Here is a 22,123-nt window from a genome sequence, read left to right as displayed (position 1 = left end):
CGGTTAACATGGTTACTTTCCATTTTCAGTAACTTTTTATATTTTTAAAAGTCTTTATAGGTTAATAGGCTCGAGCAGGTCAGCTGCCCACCCTATGTCATACAATTCTGAGAAATCAGCATCCTCATCATATTCTTCATCATCCACAGGATAGAAATCATCCAAGGGATCTATTTCCACTGACGTTTCAATGACAAGTTCAATGATAAGATTGAGATCAACAGATTGCTCATTATCACTCATGCTTGATGTTGTTGTTATCTTTAAAGAAAGAGAACAACAATGAGATGTTGCAGAGTAAGACACAAATCTCAGAGACTATAATAGTAAAATTGTTTAACAAGAGTAACATTTTGCAGATATTATTTAGCCATGTCCAGCGATGCTGAGGAGGTGAGGCCTATGTCCAAGTTTTCCCTGAACAGGACTCATCTCTTCTTAACCTTGGGTAAGCCTCACCAACTCTGTGTCCCTTGCTCATACTTAAATGTAAAGGGGCAGATTTATGTTAACTGGCGCATCCCCAGGGATGCACCAGTTAACGTGCGCCGCTGCTCTGCCACCCATGATGTGCCGCATTTACAATGCGGAGCACCATTGAGCAAAAACAGCACAGATGCGACACGCATCTGTGCCGCAAAAGCGGCGCATTGCAGGAATCACGTCGTAAGCGCGACATGTCTACTGCAATGCACAGGGGCAAACCACACATTGCATGGTGCATCACTCCTTATGCCTGTTTCAAACAGGCGTAAGGATTTGATTCAGCAATGCCATAAAGCTGACTCAGTCAAATCTTGTAAATTTCACTGTGTTAGTTTTACAGGGCTTTCATCCAAATGAATGCCCACCCTGCAACAAAACGCCACATGAAACCTGACGCAGGTTTCATGTGGCACAGGACTTTACAGCGTGACATATCTGCCTAGATGCATCAAGTTGTAAATATGTCGCACCATAGCGCATCTTTTGCGCCGCCGCTGTGTCACAAAAGTGACGCACAGCGGCGCAAAAGAGGCGCACGGCCATCATAAATCTGCCCCGAACATTTTAAATGATTGGTTCAGGATGCCGATAAGGTATGGCCTATCCAGAGGTTTGTTTGAGGTGAGGCCTACTCAAGGTTACAGATGAAATTTAGGCTTGTTGAAGAGTACAGAGGAGATAATACATGTGCAGGCCTACCAATGAAGTGAGCCATGTCCACTGCACTCTTGAACAAAGGCCAGACCTCCTTTGTCTCACTGGACAGGCCTAAACTTCATCTGCACAATGTGATTCGTAATGTTAGGAAACACAGGTGATGTAATTGAAAAACGTGCAATTTTTTGTGCTCATTTCACAATCACATCACCTGTGTTTCCTTTGCTTAGGTATCTCATTGTGCAGATGTAGTCTAGCATATGAAAGAGTACGCAGAAGGTGAGCACTGTATGCAACAACTTTGACACTTACAGAAACCTCAGCTTCTCCATGCCCCCTACACAGTCCTAAATGTATACAGTTTAAACTGACGGTTTCTTGTTGCAGATGAAGTGAGGCCTATCTTGCAACATGGTGCATCTTTTGCACCACTGCTGCGTCACAAAAGTGACGCAACAGCGGCGCAAAAGAGGTGCACGGCCATCATAAATCTGCCCCTAACATTTTAGATGAATGATTCAGGATGACGATATGGTGTGGCCTATCCAGAGGTTTGTTTGAGGTGAATCCTACTCAGGGTTACAGATGAAATTTAGGCTTGTTGAAGAGTACAGAGGAGATAGTACATGTGCAGGCCTACCAATTAAGTGAGTCATGTCCACTGCACTCTTGAACAAAGGCCAGACCTCCTCTGTCTCCCTGGACAGGCCTAAACCTCATCTGCACAATGTAATTCGTAATGTTAGGAAACACAGGTGATGTAATTGAAAAACGTGCAATTTCTTTTGCTCATTTCACAATCACATCACTTGTGTTTCCTTTGCTTAGGTATCTCATTGTGCAGATGTAGTCTAGCATATCAAAGAGTACGCAGAAGGTGAGCACTGTATGCAACAACTTTGACACTTACAGAAGATTCAGCTTCTCCATGCCCCCTACACAGTCCTAAATGTATACAGTTTAAACTGACGGTATCTTGTTGCAGATGAAGTGAGGCCTATCTTGCAACATGGTGCATCTTTTGCACCACTGCTGCGTCACAAAAGTGACGCAACAGCGGCGCAAAAGAGGTGCACGGCCATCATAAATCTGCCCCTAACATTTTAAATGAATGATTCAGGATGACGATATGGTGTGGCCTATCCAGAGGTTTGTTTGAGGTGAGGCCTACTTAGGGTTACAGATGAAATTTAGGCTTGTTGAAGAGTGCAGAGGAGATAGTACATGTGCAGGCCTAACAATTAAGTGAGTCATGTCCACTGCACTCTTGAACAAAGGCCAGACCTCCTCTGTCTCCCTGGACAGGCCTAAACCTCATCTGCACAATGTGATTCATAATGTTAGGAAACACAGGTGATTCACAGCATTCCTTTTCTTTATGAACCATTTTCATGTCATAATTTGAAAACACAGCACAACTCCTATGTACAAGTACACCCTGTCAGTATTTAAATTTGCCAAGCACACATGGGGGCGTATTTACAAGGACCTTGCACCACGGGGAAATTACTTAAATTAAAATGGGGAAAATAACGTCAAAGTAACTCAAAGGCCTTGTAAATATGCCCCAAGCAGCCTATGAAACTCTAGCAGTACATATCAAGAAACCTAATTGACTTCAAGAAACGTTTTTAAACACATCAAGTAAACCAATTATTCACCCACATTCATGGGGAAGTGACTTAAAATGCCCTAACACACATGAAAGCGTATTTTTAAGGCCCTTGCACCATTTTTGCGTCACTTTTAACATGGCTATGTAACTCAAAGAAACAAAATCTAAATTTGCCAAGCACACATGGGGGCGTATTTGCAAGGACCTTGCGCCACGGGGAAATGACTTAAATTAAAATGGGGAAAATAACGTCAAAGTGACTCAAAGGCCTTGTAAATATGCCCCAAGCAGCCTATGAAACTCTAGCAGTACATATCAAGAAACCTAATTGACTTCAAGAAACGTTTTTAAATACATCAAGTAAACAAATTATTTACCCAGATTCATGGGGAAGTCACTTAAAATGCCCTAACACACATGAAAGCGTATTTTTAAGGCCCTTGCACCATTTTTGCGTCACTTTTAACATGGCTATGTCACTGAAAGAAACAAAATCTATTTGTAAAACACTTGACACAAAGCAACATTTTAAATACACAACTTTCTTCATAATTTTCTCCCTAAAGCATACTATTCTATGCCCCAAGCAGCCTATGAAACTCTAGCAGTACATATCAAGAAACCTAATTGACTTCAAGAAACGTTTTTAAACACATCAAGTAAACAAATTATTTACCCAGATTCATGGGGAAGTGACTTAAAATGTCCTAACACACATGAAAGCGTATTTTTAAGGCCCTTGCACCATTTTTGCGTCACTTTTAACATGGCTATGTAACTCAAAGAAACAAAATCTATTTGTAAAACACTTGACACAAAGCAGCATTTTAAATACACAACTTTCTTCATAATTTTCTCCCTAAAGCATACTATTCTCTATCTAAATTAAATGAATCTTTTCTCACCTTAGCAAATACTTTTTGAGTTTCAAAACAGTCTCAGACACACATAAATTTTTCTTTAGCAGAGCAAAGGGTATGCACTCCAGAGGCTGCAACCAACAATGGCACAGAAATGCTGTAATTCATCACACATATCTCTCATGTCACCCAATCAAAACTCTTCCCTCACTTTTTTCAAATCAACACCCTTCCCCCCTCTGCCCTTTCTGCCTTTTTTCCATAGCAACCACCTCCTGAAAGACCTGTCATGTTTACAAGTTCACACAACAATGTTTCAATTGAACTCTGAACTCTAAGTACAACTGCGTATCCAGTGCAATCTTTCATAAAATGATTTTTTCTTGACCATTCAAATTACATCTTTCAAAGAACTCATCCATGCACCCTAACTTTCTGTTTTCAGCAATCAAAATCCACCAATCACTGCTACTGAATCATTAGCACAGAAACTCCACAGTTTTTTTCATTACAAACTCCTACTGTGTCAACTGCCATTTTATACCCACACTTCATCTGACTGCAGCATAACCTCCTCTCACCATGTTTTCTGTCTGGATTGTTGGACATAGTTACATCCACTGGGCTCAAAGGTATGCTGATAACAGAAATGTACACAACCTCAATTTACAAAATGTGGAAATCAACTGGATTGGCCACAGAGGATTGAGATGTCACCAATTGATACCATTGGTGAAAACCTTTTTGCATTTGCCACACCCTGACCTGTTAATTGTGCACTGTGGAGGAAATGACTTGGGCACTTTGACTGGGGTAGGTCTGGAAATGCTTTTAACGGACACCTTTGAGCAATTGATGGCACTTTTTTCTCAAACTGCCTTGGTATATTCAAATATATGCCAAAGACAGAAATGGAGGTGGTCCAACCAATTTTGTTCACAAATTGAGAAATCGAGGAAGCATGTAAATAAGTCTGTTTCAGCTTACATGAGAGACCATGGAATGGGCTCCATCTACAACAATAACTTGCGTTAGTACATGCAAGATATCTACAGAGGAGATGGAGTTCACTTCTCAGATGAGGGGAACAGAGTTTTCATCCTGAATTTAAGACTATGTATTGGTACCTACTTATAAGTACCTAGAACTTACACAGAACCCAAAAGCTCTTTTCAGAGCTACCTTAACTATGATTTCTCTTTATTAATTTCAAATGTACCTTTTTTCACTAATTTTCACTTGTGTTCGCTTCCCGGTTCGCTACCCGGTTCGCGTACCGGCAGCTAACCTCGTGAAAAATTCCATTTTTTTTTCTTTATCGACATATATGAGCCTCCTCAGCCACCCTTAGAAAACCTAGGGGGTCAGGATACGTCTCCCGTGCCCCCTTATACCCTTTTCCAACATTCTTTATCCTCCATCTTGTGATTAAATTCGACCGAAACACAAGATGGCGGACTCCCGTTACGCTACCGGTTAGCTTCCCGGTCCGCGAACCGGGGCGTGTCTCTACCGCGAAAAAACGGAAATTTTTATTTTTTTTATTTTTTGCCCCGCGGGACCCTTTAATAGCCCCCTGATCAATCCTAGGGGGTCAGGAGGGGTCTACCTTGCCCCCTTTCATTAATTTCCCCCTTCGTTTTTCTTCACCTCTTGTCTCTCGATCCTACCGAGAGACAAGATGGCGGCCGCTCCGGACTGTTTAGAATGTTGACAGACTCCGGAGAGCCTATCAGCTTCGCTTCGCGAAGTTCCGTTACGCGTCTGGTACGCGAACCGGGGCGCTAACCGGAGCGCTGTTAATTTATCAAAATCCACTAGAGCACATATATTGAGACCTAGCAAAGGCACATCGGGCAAACAATATCTACAATTTTGCCAAGTAGAAATCCATTCAGCCGTTCGATCTAAAAGTGAGTCCAACCGCCCTATGGAAAATTGCATGGGAAAAACGCGTTTTGGGACCCCCTTTTTTATCGTTCCCCCCTTGACGAAACCCCCCCAAATTTTTAGGGGCTGCTCAGAAACAAAATGTTCAATTTTCCTGAAAATTTCAGCCAATTCCGTCCTCAAACGCCAAAGTTATTCGACATAGAATTTTCAAAAATCCCATAGGAAAAAAATCCTAACTATATATATATATATATATATATATATATATATATATATATATTCACTGAAAAAACCATAGGTTATAGACCATATATAGTTAGGAATTAGCATTTAAAAAACCTTATTTTACTCACACAAAACCATTGAAATTCCATATATAGTTAGTTGCACTAACTATATATCGCGCACCTGCAATCCACTGCTGATGATGTCACATATTACATCATTCATGACATGGTCAGTGACATCACTGATGACATCACTGATGACATCTCAAATGACATCACTGATGACATCACTGATGACATCTCATTTGACATCAATGACCACATCACTGATGATATCATTCATGTGACAATACAATGCATCTCCTCACATTTTAATATAACCTCTGTTTCACCCAGTGTTAAATACAGAATATAATTTTTGAAACCATTGACACACCAATACTAGTTACTACATACGCACTCACTGATTCCTACGTCTACACACACCTTCACTCATTCACCCATACTATCATTCATACATACAATCACTCATCTTTACAACACTATCATATGCACTCATACACCTATACAGACACTCACAGTCTGCCACTCATCCATGGAGTTACTCACACACCTAGTCAGTCCTGTAAAGAATCAATGACACTTCCATTTTCTTGTCTATACAGTTAAACATAGAGCACCTTACATTTTCAAACATATACTAACACATACTTACCTTGTTATACAATCATTGATACAAGTACACATTGATCTGCACAGAGTCACACACCTCCCAGCCAGCCACACACACACTCAGTCTCCCATACAAATACTTGGACAATCAATCAGTAACCCATATAGTTAATCATATAGCTACTGATCAAAACATGCAGCAGTTTACAGAACAACAGACATAATGATGCACAAATTAAGACACTTTAGTCACTAACCCATGCACTCAGTGAGACACATTTAATCACTCACTCATGCATTCAGTCATGCACCTACTAAATCCTTTGTCCAGACACTTATACTTCCACTCATTCTTCAATATGTAAGACACATTTTAACTTTACAGAAACATACAGTCACTGGATGTTGTCATCAGTGATGTCATCAGTGATGTCATTTGAGATGTCATCAGTGATGTCATCAGTGATGTCACTGACCATGTCATGAATGATGTAATATGTGACATCATCAGCAGTGGATTGCAGGTGCGCGATATATAGTTAGTGCAACTAACTATATATGGAATTTCAATGGTTTTGTGTGAGTAAAATAAGGTTTTTTAAATGCTAATTCCTAACTATATATGGTCTATAACCTATGGTTTTTTCAGTGAATTTTCAAGGTTTTGTAAATGCTAATTCCTAACTATATATGGTCTATAACCTATGGTTTTTTCAGTGAATTTCAATGGTTTTTTAATAGCAAATATCATAAGCTGTCGAATGTCAAGTACGTGGTAAGTGAAAACATTTTCGTGTTTATGCACACTGATCTGCTTTGAATGGTGCCCCCCCCCCCTCATTTCTATTAGGAGTACTCTCTCTTTGCAGATAGTGAAAGGTAGTTAACGCAGGTCTTTGCCCCCATTGTAATCCGTCGTGCCTGCTTCTCTCTCCATTTGATTCATTGTTATCCAAGTATTTACTGTTTTAGAATTAGTTCTCTTTGGTTCATTCTCTATTTACAAACAAACACAGAGTCGCAATACTCTGTTTAGTCTTTGCAGATAACGAAAAATCGTGTAAAAAAAAAGAAAAGGAATCGAGCAAAATCAGTAGGCCACTAATGGGATCTCTTTTTGACCTCGCTAAAATAGAAACATTAGGAACAACCCCTCATGACAAATACAAAACTAGTGAGATGAACTGAACTCCACACAATGATGGCTGCAAAACAGCTCGGCTCCGCCACCCACCCCGCCCAAAATAACGATAAAGAACGGCTGCCATGATTGGTTGCGGAATGACCACGACGGAGCTACGAAATGGTGCTGCTCTCATGCTAACCCCAGCTTCAGTCTGAAACATCCAGAAACACTGTAGACTACCAATTCGATCAGTTCCGGTAGCGCCCCAATGTAACCCGGTAGAGAAGAACTAGCCCTCCCCTCTTTGACTGATGGTTCTTGTTGCCTGTCCCTTCTGTTGTCATTTAACAGAACTATTTAGCCTGCTGAAAGGGGTTGTGTTCCGACCGCTGGTTGGTGGAGACATTTTGACTATATTCTGTACCTGCGTTGTCGCGTAATGCGTCATATGACGCGCCGCGTTAGCGCATCCGGAAGTCATCCGGGGCGCGCAGCGCGTAACGTAAGCATAACAAGTCATGTGACTTGTTAATAAAACTTTTCATTGGTTCATTTTACTTTTCTTATTGTAATGATGAAAGGCTTGGTCATATGACCTAAAAATTACGCTTTTCATTACTTCCGAACATTATTTTTTCTTAAATATATGTTATAATGTTCCAGGCTAATGTACTTTCCCGGAAATTTTACAACTGTCCTGCAAGTAAAATATATTCTTTTTTCGAGAAAAAGAGCGTTTCTTCGTCCCATGACGGAGCCGTTGAGCAAAAGAGGGTCGACCTGCTGTCTTAGTCGCCGATACGCCTGAATATGAGATTCTTATCGATCACTTTATGTTGCAGGAATAGAAAACACAACAGCCCTTGACCATTTATCTTTACTGCGTTCCTTCGTATTATACCTTTTACCCTTCATGTAATTGGTCTGCTTTATTTCACTTGCCTTTTAATGATTCTAAAACAGTGACTATTATTAAAAACTTTACCAATGTATATACTACTACCATGTTTTCTTTTAAAAAGCTTTATTGTGAAAATTTCATTATACAAATACGAGCCTATAACCACGTGGGCCGGCCACGGAGCAAACTGTAATCGTATATGATGAATAGACATTTACACTGTAGAGGAACGTAACGGGCGGGCCATTAGGTTGCAAGAACTAAGGTGTCTAACAGTTACGGAATCGGTGGACGTACATTTTATAATTAAAATACGACAGGGCCAGTTACAATAAAATTATCTAGATATACATTTGCGGGCAAGTACCATGGGTGACGTTAATTCGAACTTTCAACAGTACAGTAATCAATAACACATCAGAACTTAATATCAATAGGGATGTCGAAATATTCAATCAATTCTCGTCCCCGCCCGCCATGTGCTTCAAAACTGCATACGTATCTCGTGATTTCAAGGTTCTGCAACCAGTACACAACAAGGAGTTACGAGTCCCATTTATTCTGGCGCCATTTTGGGCGAGGACGGGCAGGTCCAGGATATAGTCAAAATGTCTCTACCAACCATCGACTATGATGATGTTCATATGCTGTATTTATTAGAGTAACACTCATCTGTCCACATGAAATTAATTTGCCACAATCTAAACATGTCATTTTAATCTTTCCAAAGTTCTTCTAAATATTTGGGACCGTTTCCCTTGCCTCTGAAGCTCTCAGTGCCACTTCTTTGATGAATGTACTAGCAGGTCAGGGGTTCTCCTCCAAATCTCTCTTTTATGCAGCACTATAATTAATTGGTGCCACCTCTCCATATGACGATGCATGGTATAGTTACCACAACTATATTTTTTTTCGGTTCCTCTGGAGAGTTCATCGTGGCAGATGAAGCGTGTAACGTACCGGGCATTTACCTTTTTTTGCATGTACAGGAAAGGAAAAAAAAATCGAGCGTCCGAGTTCTAAGGTGTCCCAGGGCCATTTTAGTGGACCAGGCCCAAATCCAAAGAACAGGCCGCCATTTTGAGAGTCCTGTTGCAGCCGCCTGTCGCTGTAGCATCAAGAGCAGCCGAAACTCAGCTGAATGGCAACTGAAACGGTAAAGGGGCGCCCCACTACAGCAGACGAGCCAGGCCCAAATCCAAAGAACAGCTATCTCACAGGCTAATGGGGCGACCCACGCCGAGTTTCAGCATTGTAGGATGACCACACAAGTACAGCAACTTGCTAGACATCACCTCGGTGCCATCCGGATCTCGGCGCCCCACTGCAGATGAAGTGCCTCTCAACTATGAAACCACCACGGTGACATCCGGATCTTGGCGCGTTGTGCTGCCTTCGGCCTATTCGCACATCGGTCCGCTACTGACGCCATCTCACAGGCTAATGGGGCGACCCACGCCGAGTTTCAGCATTGTAGGATGACCACACCAGTACAGCAACTTGCTAGACATCACCTCGGTGCCATCCGGATCTCGGCGCCCCACTGCAGATGAAGTGCCTCTCAACTATGAAACCACCACGGTGACATCCGGATCTTGGCGCGTTGTGCTGCCTTCGGCCTATTCGCACATCGGTCCGCTACTGACACCATCTCACAGGCTAATGGGGCGACCCACGCCGAGTTTCAGCATTGTAGGATGACCACACCAGTACAGCAACTTGCTAGACATCACCTCGGTGCCATCCGGATCTCGGCGCCCCACTGCAGATGAAGTGCCTCTCAACTATGAAACCACCACGGTGACATCCGGATCTTGGCGCGTTGTGCTGCCTTCGGCCTATTCGCACATCGGTCCGCTACTGACGCCATCTCACAGGCTAATGGGGTGACCCACGCCGAGTTTCAGCATTGTAGGATGACCACACCAACTTGCTAGACATCACCTCAGTGCCATCCGAATCTTGGCATCTCAACGCCTAGTGGTATCTTCCATACAAAAAATATTGTTACGCTGCCTTTGGCCCCATTCGCACATCAGTCCGCAACTTAGACATCACCTCGGTGCCATCCGGATCTTGGCATCTCAGCGCCTTGTGGTGTCAGTCAGAAAATATTGTTGTGCTGCCTTCGGCCTATTCGCACATCGGTCCGCTACTGACGCCATCTCACAGGCCAACGGGGCGCCCCACGCCGACTTTCAGCATTGTAGGATGGCCACACCAGTGCGGCAACTTGCTACACACCACCTCGGTGCCATCCGGATCTTGGCATCTCAGCGCCTTGTGGTCTCTTCTACACCGGAAATATAGTAGAAAATATTGTTGCGCTGCCTTTGGCCCCATTCACACATCAGTCCGCTACTGACACCATCTCACAGGCCAACGGGGCGCCCCACGCCGACTTTCAACATTGTAGGATGGCCACAGAAGTGCGACAACTTACTAGACACCACCTCGGTGCCATCCGGATCTTGGCGCGTTGTGCTGCCTTCGGCCTATTCGCACATCGGTCCGCTACTGACGCAAACTCACAGGCCAACGGGGCGCCCCACGCCGACTTTCAGCATTGTAGGATGGCCACACCAGTGCGGCAACTTCCTACACACCACCTCGGTGCCATCCGGATCTTGGCGCGTAGTGAAGCTGCAGCAGCTGCAAATAAGCTTCAGACAGTGTTACAACCGCTGCTCAGAACTCTCAACTATGACACCACCTCGATGCCATCCGGATCTTGGCGCGTTGTATTGCCTTCGGCCTATTCGCACATCGGTCCGCTACTGACGCCGCCTCACGTGCCAACGTATTTTCTCCGCATTTTATACCCTATGCCGCATAACAGGTCATGTGACTTGTTTATAAAACTTTTCATTGGTTCATTTTACTTTTGGTTTCCTAATGATGGAAGGCTTGATCATATGACCTAAAAACAACACTTTTCATTGGATGAAAACTTTTTTTTTCCCCCAAACGATGAAAGCCCCACCTTGTTTCTGGATGTTTCAGACTGAAGCTGGCGTCACCATGAGAGCACCACCATCTCGTAGCTCCGTCGTGGTCATTCCGCGAGCAATCATGGCAGCCGCTCCCCACCAGAAGCCTGCAGGAGTCGGGGCCCCCAAAACTTTTGATGAATTCTCAAGGCGGAGGGGACGCTTTCGAGAATGGGGTCCAAGACCTAGCAGACAAGCGTCCGATTTCCAAGGTGTCCCAGGGCCATTTCAGTGGACCAGGCCCAAAAAGGAAACAGCCTGCCGCCATTTTGAGAGTCCTGTGACAGCCGCCTATCGCTGCACCGCAAGAGTGGGCGCAACTCAGCTGAATGGCGGATTTTGACACAGTGGACCAAAAGCGGACGGAATGGCAACTGAAACGGTAAAGGGGCGCCCCACTACAACAGACGAGACTCCACCTGGAGAGGCCCGTTCACGCCGCCTCCCCCGGGGCGCTCCACGCCGTTATTCGGAGCAGCATTGTAGGATACCAAAACCAGTGCGGCAACTTACTGGACATCACCTTGGTGCCATCGTTCTGCTGCCTTGGAACTATTCGCACAACAGTTTGCTACTGATGACCCACCCCCCGCGACGCCCCACGCCGTTATTTGCTGGGTGGCAACTTACTAGACATCACTTTTGTGTCATCTAGATTTCGGCGCGTTCTGCTGCCTTGGAACTATTCGCACAACAGTTTGCTACTGATCACCCACCCCCCGCGACGCCCCACGCCGGAAATCTGGACGTTGTGCTGCGTTGGGACTATTCGCACAGCCGACCGCTACTTCGTTGTTTTTCTCTAAAAATGTTTATATGTTATTACTATTTTTGTTTTCTTGTATATATTTATAAATTATTAAAGTTTTATAATCTTACTACTTTGTCGGAGTGCTATATATTTTTAATGTGACACATAATTGTAAAAACTTTGATGTACAAAGAGTCATCCCTGGAATCTTCCGCTTCACGCTCGGTCCCCTCCCCAATCACAATACAGGATGGTTTTCAGATAATAGCAACGCTTCTGCTGTGACGGATCTCATCGAGTGTGGGCCTTGATCTACTATAACTCCTTTGAAGACGGGTGATTCTTTACAGCTGTGGCCATAAACTACATCTGCAGGGCTAGCTGATAGCCTAGGACCGGCCTGGACAATCGGACACAGAGGAAAAGGAGTGTCAGAGGGTGCGGTAGTGAATAGGGCGAAAGGGAGGTGTCGGGCGGGCACAGGGTGTGATTCTCAGGGAAGAACAGCGCAGATGGGGGGAGGTTTATTACCCATGCATAAAACAGAGAGCGGGGGTGACCACTGCCTGGGGGAGATGCTTGCGAGGGTGGGGAGCCATGCTAAGGATCGACAGCGTGCACAGAGTGGATCTGGTCAAGGCATCTAAAATGGCTGCCGTGCACGACAAAAGTGTGGCATTTGAAAAAAGACAAGATGGCGCACACAATGTTTTTCAACAATTCCTGATTTCCTTCGAATCGAACGTTAACAGACGTTGGGGCATATTACCAAAGTTAAGCGATATTGGTGGAGAAGTGTGGCTCAGGGGTTAGAGGCAGCAGACCCAGAAGCTGAGATCGGTCCTGGACCAGGGTTCAATTCCCCGCCTCGGCGGGGTCTTGGGCTAAAAATAAAATTCCACGGACTCGATAATTCTCGCCCCGGTGCCTCCTCGACTCACGGGTTCACACTCTGCGACTCTGGGCAATAGCTTGCTTAATCTCCACAACGGCCCCTCGTGGCGGGATGCCTGACTTTCACCTTGTGGATACCATGCTATCTCACAGGGGAATACCAGGAAGGGTTCCCTAAGCAAGCGCCGGGAAACCCACTGCGGGTAGCTGTGCGCTATATAAGCTCAACTACATTTACATTTACATTTACATTTATCCCTAACGATGCATTGCAAAGATTTTTTTACCGTCAGAAATTATCGCAGATAAACCTTGCTATTATCAAGGTTTATCGCAAATACGATAAAAAACGAGCGCAATGCATTAATATCGCTGAAAACTCCGCGATATTCATGCATTACCGAGCTAATGCTCTTAGCCATGTTATCCACCTCCCATTGGATAACATGGCTAAGAACTGCTCAGGGCAGCTGTTACTTTTTGGAGATATTCGCGCTTATCTCGAATATTTCCAAAAGTTGATAATAGGAGATAGCGATGTTAGCGACTGTTTCCAGTCGCTAACATCTTGGCATGCCCACTTTGCATGTCATTAGTGATAAATATCACTCACATGCAAAGTGGGACCCAAGATGGTCGCTATCTCCTACTAGCCGTCGCTAACTGGTGTTAGCAACAGCTAGGTAATACACATATAATTTTATCTCCGCGAAGCGGAGCGCTGTTACAGATATATATCTTGTTTTTGAACGTTAATTTCTCAAAATGCACTGAAGCACATATATTGAGACATAGCAAAGGCACATCGGGCTACCAGTCCCTAATATTTTACCAAGTTTCGTGCAAATCCATTCAGCCGTTCGATTATTATTATTATTTTTTTTTTTGCCCCGCGGGGCCCTTTTAAAACCTCCACATCAAACCTAGGGGGTCAGCGAGGATCTACTATGCCCCCTTATGGTCATCAGCCGTTCGATTATTATTATTATTTTTTTTTTTTGCCCCGCAGGGCCCTTTTAAAACCTCCACATCAAACCTAGGGGGTCAGCGAGGATCTACTATGCCCCCTTATGGTCATTTGCCCCTTCGCTTTGGCCTCCTCTTGTCTCTCGATCCTACCGAGAGACAAGATGGCGGCCGCTACGTACTGTTTGGAATGTTTACAGACACCGGAGAGCCAATCAGCTTCGCTTCGCAAAGCTCCGTAACGCGAAAAGTACGCGAAGCGGTGCGCTGTTACAGATATATATCTTTTTTTGAACGTTAATTTCTCAAAATCCACTGAAGCACATATATTGAGACCTAGCAAAGGCACATCGGGCTACCAGTCCCTACAATTTTGCCAAGTTTCGTGCAAATCCATTCAGCCGTTCGATTATTATTATTATTATTTTTTTTTGCCCCGCGGGGCCCTTTTAAAACCTCCACATCAAACCTAGGGGGTAAGCGAGGATCTACTATGCCCCCTTATAGTTATTTCCCCCTTTGTTTTGACCTCCTCTTGTCTCTCGATCCTACCGAGAGACAAGATGGCGGCCGCTACGGACTGTTTGGAATGTTGACAGACGCCGGAGAACCAATCAGCTTCGCTTCACAAAGCTCCGTTGCGCGAAAAGTCCGCGAACCAGAGCGCTAACCGGTCCGCTGTTACAGATATATATCTTTTTTTAAACGTTAATTTCTCAAAATCCACTGGAGCACATATATTGAGACCTACAAAAGGCACATCGGGCTACCAGTCCCTACAATTTTGCCAAGTTTCGTGCAAATCCATTCAGCCGTTCGGGCTAAAAGTGAGGCCAACCGCCCTATGGAAAACTCAATGTTAAAAACACGTTTTGGGACCCCCCTTTTTTCTCGGCCCCCACTGGACGAACCCCCCCCCAAATTTTCAAGGGCTGCTCAGAAACAAAATGTGCCATTTTCCTGAAAATTTCAGCCGATTCCGTCCACAAACGCCAAAGTTATTAGACATAGAATTTTCAAAAAACCCATAGAGAAAAAATCCTAACTATATATACCTACTGGCGACCGCCAGTAGGTAATATATATATATATATATATATATATTTATATATATATATATATATATATATACGGAAACTTAAGAATCATTCATTATAAGTACCTACATCAGGTGTATTATACACCTCAGAGGCTACACAAATATGTTCTGAGGGAAGATTCCATGTGCAGCAGGTGTAAACAGGAGAATGCAGACTTCATGCATTTAGCATGGCACTGTCGTAAGGTGGCGGGATACTGGGAGCAGGTTGTACAAGTGCTAAATGAAATGCTTGGGGCCTCCATGATGTGTGATGCAAAGATCTGTCTGTTGGGAATTGTCCCGCAACTGAGAGCTCAGAAGCGCAAATTCTGTGTTGTTGCACTGTTGTTGGCCAAACGGAGACTGTCACTGCATCGGAATAGTAGGAAGGGCCCGGAGGTCAAAAACTGGCTAGAAGACCTGACGTATTGTCGAGACACATTGAACACATACGAGGAAGAGTTGCCGGTTGGATCCCGGCCCAGAGACTACTGGTCGTTCTTGCGTACCTATTTGTTGGAACATGGCACGACAGAGCCAGAGGATGGTTAATGGTGGGGTCTAAAGATAAAGCACTAAACTGTAGTGTGGTGATGAGGAGGGAGGATGCTGTGACGCAGAGTATGTGATGCTAGAGGTTACTTTATCTTCGAGTTATCAACTCTTATGTTTTGTTATCTTCTGGAAAAAAAAAAAAATGAAAGAGTAAGATCACCAACATGCATGTAAGCGAGTATGGCACTGTTCTATATTTCTTGGATTACCATTCGCAACGCCGCCGGTCCAATGGATGTCGGCTGATGGGCCGTGTACAACTGAACTGTCCTTTGTATGATGCAAGATAATGTAGCCGGCCTGTTGAGGTTGTAGGCGAGGTAACATGTAATATTTTCTCTGGAAAGTGCAATAAACTTCTTACACCAAAAAAAAAAAAAAAAAGTTTGGTGGAAAATCATTCAGCCGTTCGGGCTAAAAGTGAGTCCAACCGCCCTATGGAAATTAACATGGGGAAAACATGTTTTGGGAACCCCCTTTTATCTCAGCCCCCGCTTGAGGAATCCCCTCCGAAGATTCCTCAACCGGCGCCAAAGTTATTCCCAATAGAATGTTGCGATTTCCCTATGGAAAACAATCCTAACCATATATACCTACTGGCTATCGCCAGTAGGTAATATATATATATATATATATATATATATACTATCGCCAGTAGGTAATATATTACCTACTGGCGGTCGCCAGTAGGTATATATAGTTAGGATTTTTTCCCTATGGGATTTTTGAAAATTCTATGTCTAATAACTTTGGCGTTTGTGGACGGAATTGGCTGAAATTTTCTGGAAAATGGAACATTTTGTTTCTGAGCAGCCCCTGGAAATTTGGGGGGGGTTCGTCCAGGGGGGGTCGAGAAAAAAGGGGGGTCCCAAAACGTGTTTTTAACATTGAGTTTTCCATAGGGCGGTTGGCCTCACTTTTAGCCTGAACGGCTGAATGGATTTGCACGAAACTTGGCAAAATTGTAGGGACTGGTAGCCCGATGTGCCTTTTGTAGGTCTCAATATATGTGCTCCAGTGGATTTTGAGAAATTAACGTTTAAAAAAAGATATATATCTGTAACAGCGGACCGGGCAGCGCCCCGGTTCGCGGACCTTACGCGTACCGGAACTTCGCGTAGCGAAGCTGATTGGTTCTCCGGTGTCTGTCAACATTCTAAACAGTCCGGAGCGGCCGCCATCTTGTCTCTCGGTAGGATTGAGAGACAAGAGGAGGCCAAAACAAAGGGGGAAATAACCATAAGGGGGCATACTAGATCCTCCCTGACCCCCTAGGTTTAATGTGGAGGTTTTAAAAGGGCCCCGCGGGGCAAAAAAAATTAAAACATTTTTTAGTTTTTTTGCGTGGGTAGCGCCCGGTCCGCGAACCGGGAAGCGTTCTGGGCAGCGTACTGCAATGAAAAATGAATGATAGACTTTTCAAATACTGTATGTTAATTGATTGTTGGTTTTGTTGATTATTTTTTATTTTTTTTTATTTTTCAAGCAATTATTTATTATTGTGATTGTGTTTCAAAATTTAATAACATTTCTAACATTTCACTGTGTGTAATGTCGTCATTTTCATTGAACATAGCTTGTAATCTATGAGGGTGTAAAATTTCCTCATTTTGAAGGAGGTCATCCACTGCTTGCACACATTGCAGTAGTTCTTGGTCCCAAGTTTCATCCATAAATTCTATATAATTTGGATCAATTAATTCTTGGCTGCTCTGTTGCAGGACAATTTGAAATGAAACTTTCTGTTCGCCTTCCATGTTGCCTGAAATTTGGATAAAAAAATATATATTAGTAGAGATAGGGCACTGTTGGGATTAATTTTAGATAGGCATTTTTTAACAGAGAATTTATCTTTGGGCAGTGTATAGTATCAGAGTGGAAGTAGGAATATAAAAAAGTGTATGTGATTTAACGTAAGTAAATTCATAATTATAAAAGAGAAGCATAACTCCATCCATAACTATAACAGAGAAGTCTATCTAAATCTATAACTACTACAGAGGGATAGTATATAACTATCAGAAAAAGTTTACCATATTAACTGATAGTGCACAATATAGTTCAGTTTTTAAAATAACAACTTACCTTTAGAAAGAAGTTGAAGTGATTAGTGAAAATCCAATTGAAATGTACACCAGGAAGTAGTAGTCAAAATGGCTGTGTTTCATTCTCTTCTTTTATATATATTCAGGTACATAACCAATCAAATGTCAGGTAAAAAAAGTAGAAAATGAAAGTAACATTTTAATTGGTTGTCAATTCCAACACTTCAGATGTGTTTTGAGAAGTAATTTACCTCAGGGTATTTAGAGAGGTCTACAGGCTAAATGGCTAAATGGAATTCCAATCAAATTTGTGAAAATGGTAGGGATTGGTATGTAGTATGAGCTAATCTATATTTGGTGAAATTGTCTCCAGTGGCTTTTCTATAAACTACTTTCCCACCTTTTTTGATGGTGCGCTTCCCAGGGAGCGACCCGGTACGCGAACCGTTGAGCGCCCCGGTTCGCGAACCTTAAGCGTTACGGGAGTCCACCATTTTGTGTTTCGGTCGAATTAAGATACAAAATGGAGGGCAAATAATGTTCAGAATGGGTAGAAGGGGGCACGGTAGACTTATCTTGACCCCCTAGGTTTTGTGAGGGTGGCTGAGGAGGCTTATATGTGCGAAAAAAAACCATTTTTTTTTAAATTTCGCGAGGTTAGCTCCCGGTTCGCGTACCGGGTAGCGCCCCGGGGAGCGTACTTTGTTGAAAATTAGTGAAAAAAGTTAGAGTAAAATAATAATTGTGAGTGATCAGATGTAGGGTAGCTCTGAGAAGAGCTTTTGGGTTTATGGTACATTTAGGTACTTATAAGTAGGTACCAATGCACAGTCTTAAATTCAGAGTGAAAATTCTGTTGCCCTCATCTGAGAAGTGAACTCCATCTCCTCTGTAGATATCTTGCATGTAGTAACGCAAGTTATTGTTATACATGGAGCCCATTCCATGGTCTCTCATGTAAGCTGAAACAGATTTGTTTACATGCTTCCTCGACTTCTCAATTTGTGGACAAAATTGGTTTGACCACCTCCATTTCTGTCTTTGGCAAAAAATAAAAATTTCCGTTTTTTCGCGGTAGAGACACGCCCCGGTTCGCGGACCGGGAAGCTAACCGGTAGCGTAACGGGAGTCCGCCATCTTGTGTTTCGGTCGAATTTAATCACAAGATGGAGGATAAAGAATGTTGGAAAAGGGTATAAGGGGGCACGGGAGACGTATCCTGACCCCCTAGGTTTTCTAAGGGTGGCTGAGGAGGCTCATATATGTCGATAAAGAAAAAAAAATGGAATTTTTCACGAGGTTAGCTGCCGGTACGCGAACCGGGTAGCGAACCGGGAAGCGAACACAAGTGAAAATTAGTGAAAAAAGGTACATTTGAAATTAATAAAGAGAAATCATAGTTAAGGTAGCTCTGAAAAGAGCTTTTGGGTTCTGTGTAAGTTCTAGGTACTTATAAGTAGGTACCAATACATAGTCTTAAATTCAGGATGAAAACTCTGTTCCCCTCATCTGAGAAGTGAACTCCATCTCCTCTGTAGATATCTTGCATGTACTAACGCAAGTTATTGTTGTAGATGGAGCCCATTCCATGGTCTCTCATGTAAGCTGAAACAGATTTGTTTACATGCTTCCTCGACTTCTCAATTTGTGGACAAAATTGGTTTGACCACCTCCATTTCTGTCTTTGGCATATATTTGAATATACCAAGGCAGTCTGAGGAAAAAGTGCCATTAATTGCTCAAAGGTGTCCTTTAAAAGCATTTCCAGACCTACCCCAGTCAAAGTGCCCAAATCATTACCTCCACAGTGCACAATTAACAGGTCAGGTTTGGGCAAATGCATAAAGGTTTTCACCAATGGTATCAATTGGTGACATTTTAATCCTCTGTGGCCAAACCACTTAATTTCCACATCTTGTAAATTGAGGTTAGGTAATTTTCTGTTCTCAGCATACCTGTGAGCCCAGTGGATATAACTATGTCCAACAATCCAGACAGAAAACATGGTGAGAGAAGGTTCTCCTGCAGTCAGATGAAGTGTGGCAATGAAATGGCAGTTGAAAAAATGAGAGTTTAAAATGAAAAAAACTGTGGAGTTTCTGTGTTCATGAAGCAGTAACAGTGATTGGTGGATTTTGATTGCTGAAAACAGAAAGTTAGGGTGCATGGATGAGTTATTTGAAAGATGTATTTTGAATGGTCAATAAAAAATCATTAAATGAAAGAATGCACTGGATATGCAGGTGCACTGAGAGTTCAGAGTTCAATTGCAACATTGTTGTGTGAACTTGCAAACACCAGACGTCTTCCAAGAGGTGGTTGCCATGCAGAAAAGGCATGAAATGGCAGAGGGGGGAAGGGTTTTCATTTGAAAAAAAGTGAGGGAAGAGTTTTGATTGGGTGACATGAGAGATATGTGTGAAGAATTACAGCATTTCTGTGCTTTTGATAGCTGCAGACTCTGGAGTGCATACCTTTTGCTCTGCTGAAGACAAATTGGTGTGTTTCTGAGACCGTTTTCAAACTCAAAGTATTTGCTAAGGTGAGAAAATATTTCTTTAATTTAGATAGAGAATAGTGTGCTTTAAGGAGAAAATTATGAATTATGTGGCGCAAATTGCTTGTAAATATGCTCCCACCTGTGCATGGAAAATTTAGATTTTGAATGTTTGTGTTACATAGCCATGTTAAAAGTGATACAAACATGCTGCAAAGGCAATCAAAAAACGCTTTTATGTGTCTTAAGGACATTTTAAGTAATTTTCCCATGTGCAGTGTTTTGAAATTATGATTTGAAAATCGTTTTTGGGGAAAAGGAATTGTTTTTAAATTTATGACAAGGACATAATGGTGTATGCTTCTTTATAAGGCAATTGACTGTCCCTGATGTTATTTTTCCCATTTTAATGTAAGACCTTTCTCTGTGGCGCAAATTGCTTGTAAATATGCTCCCACCTGTGCATGGCAAATTTAGATTTTAAATGTTTGTGTTACATAGCCATGTTAAAAGTGACCCAACCATGCTGGAAAGGCAATCAAAAAACACTTTCATGTGTCTTAAGGACATTTTAAGTAATTTCCCTGTGGGCAGTGTTTTCAAATTATGAATTGAAAATCGTTTTTGAGGTAAAGGAATGTTGTTAAAATTTATGTGCGCCATATGCCCCCAAATTTCTTTTTCAGGGGTGCAGCAGGGTGTTCTTGAGACACCCCTGCACCTTTGGAAAAATTCCTAATTTGCGATGAGCTAATTGCTAATCGCAAATTGCACCTTCATTCATATGGGTATCCTGGCCCATGGAAATGAATGGGTAATTTGCAATTAGCAATTTGCTCATCGCAAATTTGGAATGGTAAAGAATCGCTATTTATTCCTTAAAATTCGCTATTTAGGAAATGCAAAATAGTTTGATGGTACATATGGCGGTTGATGTCTAACAAGATAAGAAGCTTAGGGATACATTTATGATGACTGGCGCAATGAAGTGGACATTACTTACTTCATTGGTAGAGCTTTACATGTATTATGTCCTCTGTATTCTTCATCAAGCGTAACTTTAATCTGCAATCCTGAGTAGGCCTCACCTTAAACAAACCTCTGGATAGGCCACACCTTATCGTCATCATGAATTAATCATTTAAAATGCTAGGGACAGATTTATGATAGGTGTATGCCTCTTTTGCGCCACTTACAAAACACTGTCCACGGGGAAATGACTTAAAATGTCCTTAAGACACATGAATGTGTTTTTTTAAAGCATTTGCAATTTTTTTGGGTCACTTTTAACATGGCTATGTGACTCAAACAGTCAAAATCTAAATTCACCATGCACAGGTGGGAGCATATTTACAAGAAATGTGCTCCATGGGGAAAGGTCTTATAATGTAATATGGGAAAAATGACATCAGAGACAGTGAAATGCCTTATAGAGAAGCATACACCATTATGTCCTTGTCATAATTTTGCAAACCATTCCTTTTCCCCAAAAACGATTTTCAAATCATAATTTGAAAACACTGCACATGTGGAAATGACTTAAAATGTCCTTAATTCAAAATTTGCTATTCTTTATTTTGCGATTGCACTGAAGGATTTGCAAATTTTGCGATTCCTTAAATGCAATGTATCAAACAAAAAATATGTAAAAAATAACATTAAGGATTTGGAAACTACCACCAACTTCTAGTCTGTGGTAATTTCCGAATTCTTTTCAAAAAGCATTTTTTTCCAAAAAACAAAAGGTGCCATATGACGCCAATACATGTCCTTAGGGCATGTATGTGCGCCATATGCCCCCAAATTTCTTTTTCAGGGGTGCAGCAGGGTGTTCTTGAGATACCCCTGCACCCTTGAAAAAATTCCTAATTTGCGATGAGCTAATTGCTAATCGCAAATTGCACCTT

Source organism: Lissotriton helveticus, chromosome 5_1, assembly GCF_964261635.1.
Source record: "Lissotriton helveticus chromosome 5_1, aLisHel1.1, whole genome shotgun sequence".
Taxonomy (NCBI): Eukaryota; Metazoa; Chordata; class Amphibia; order Caudata; family Salamandridae; genus Lissotriton; species Lissotriton helveticus.
This window is presented reverse-complemented; position numbering follows the sequence as displayed.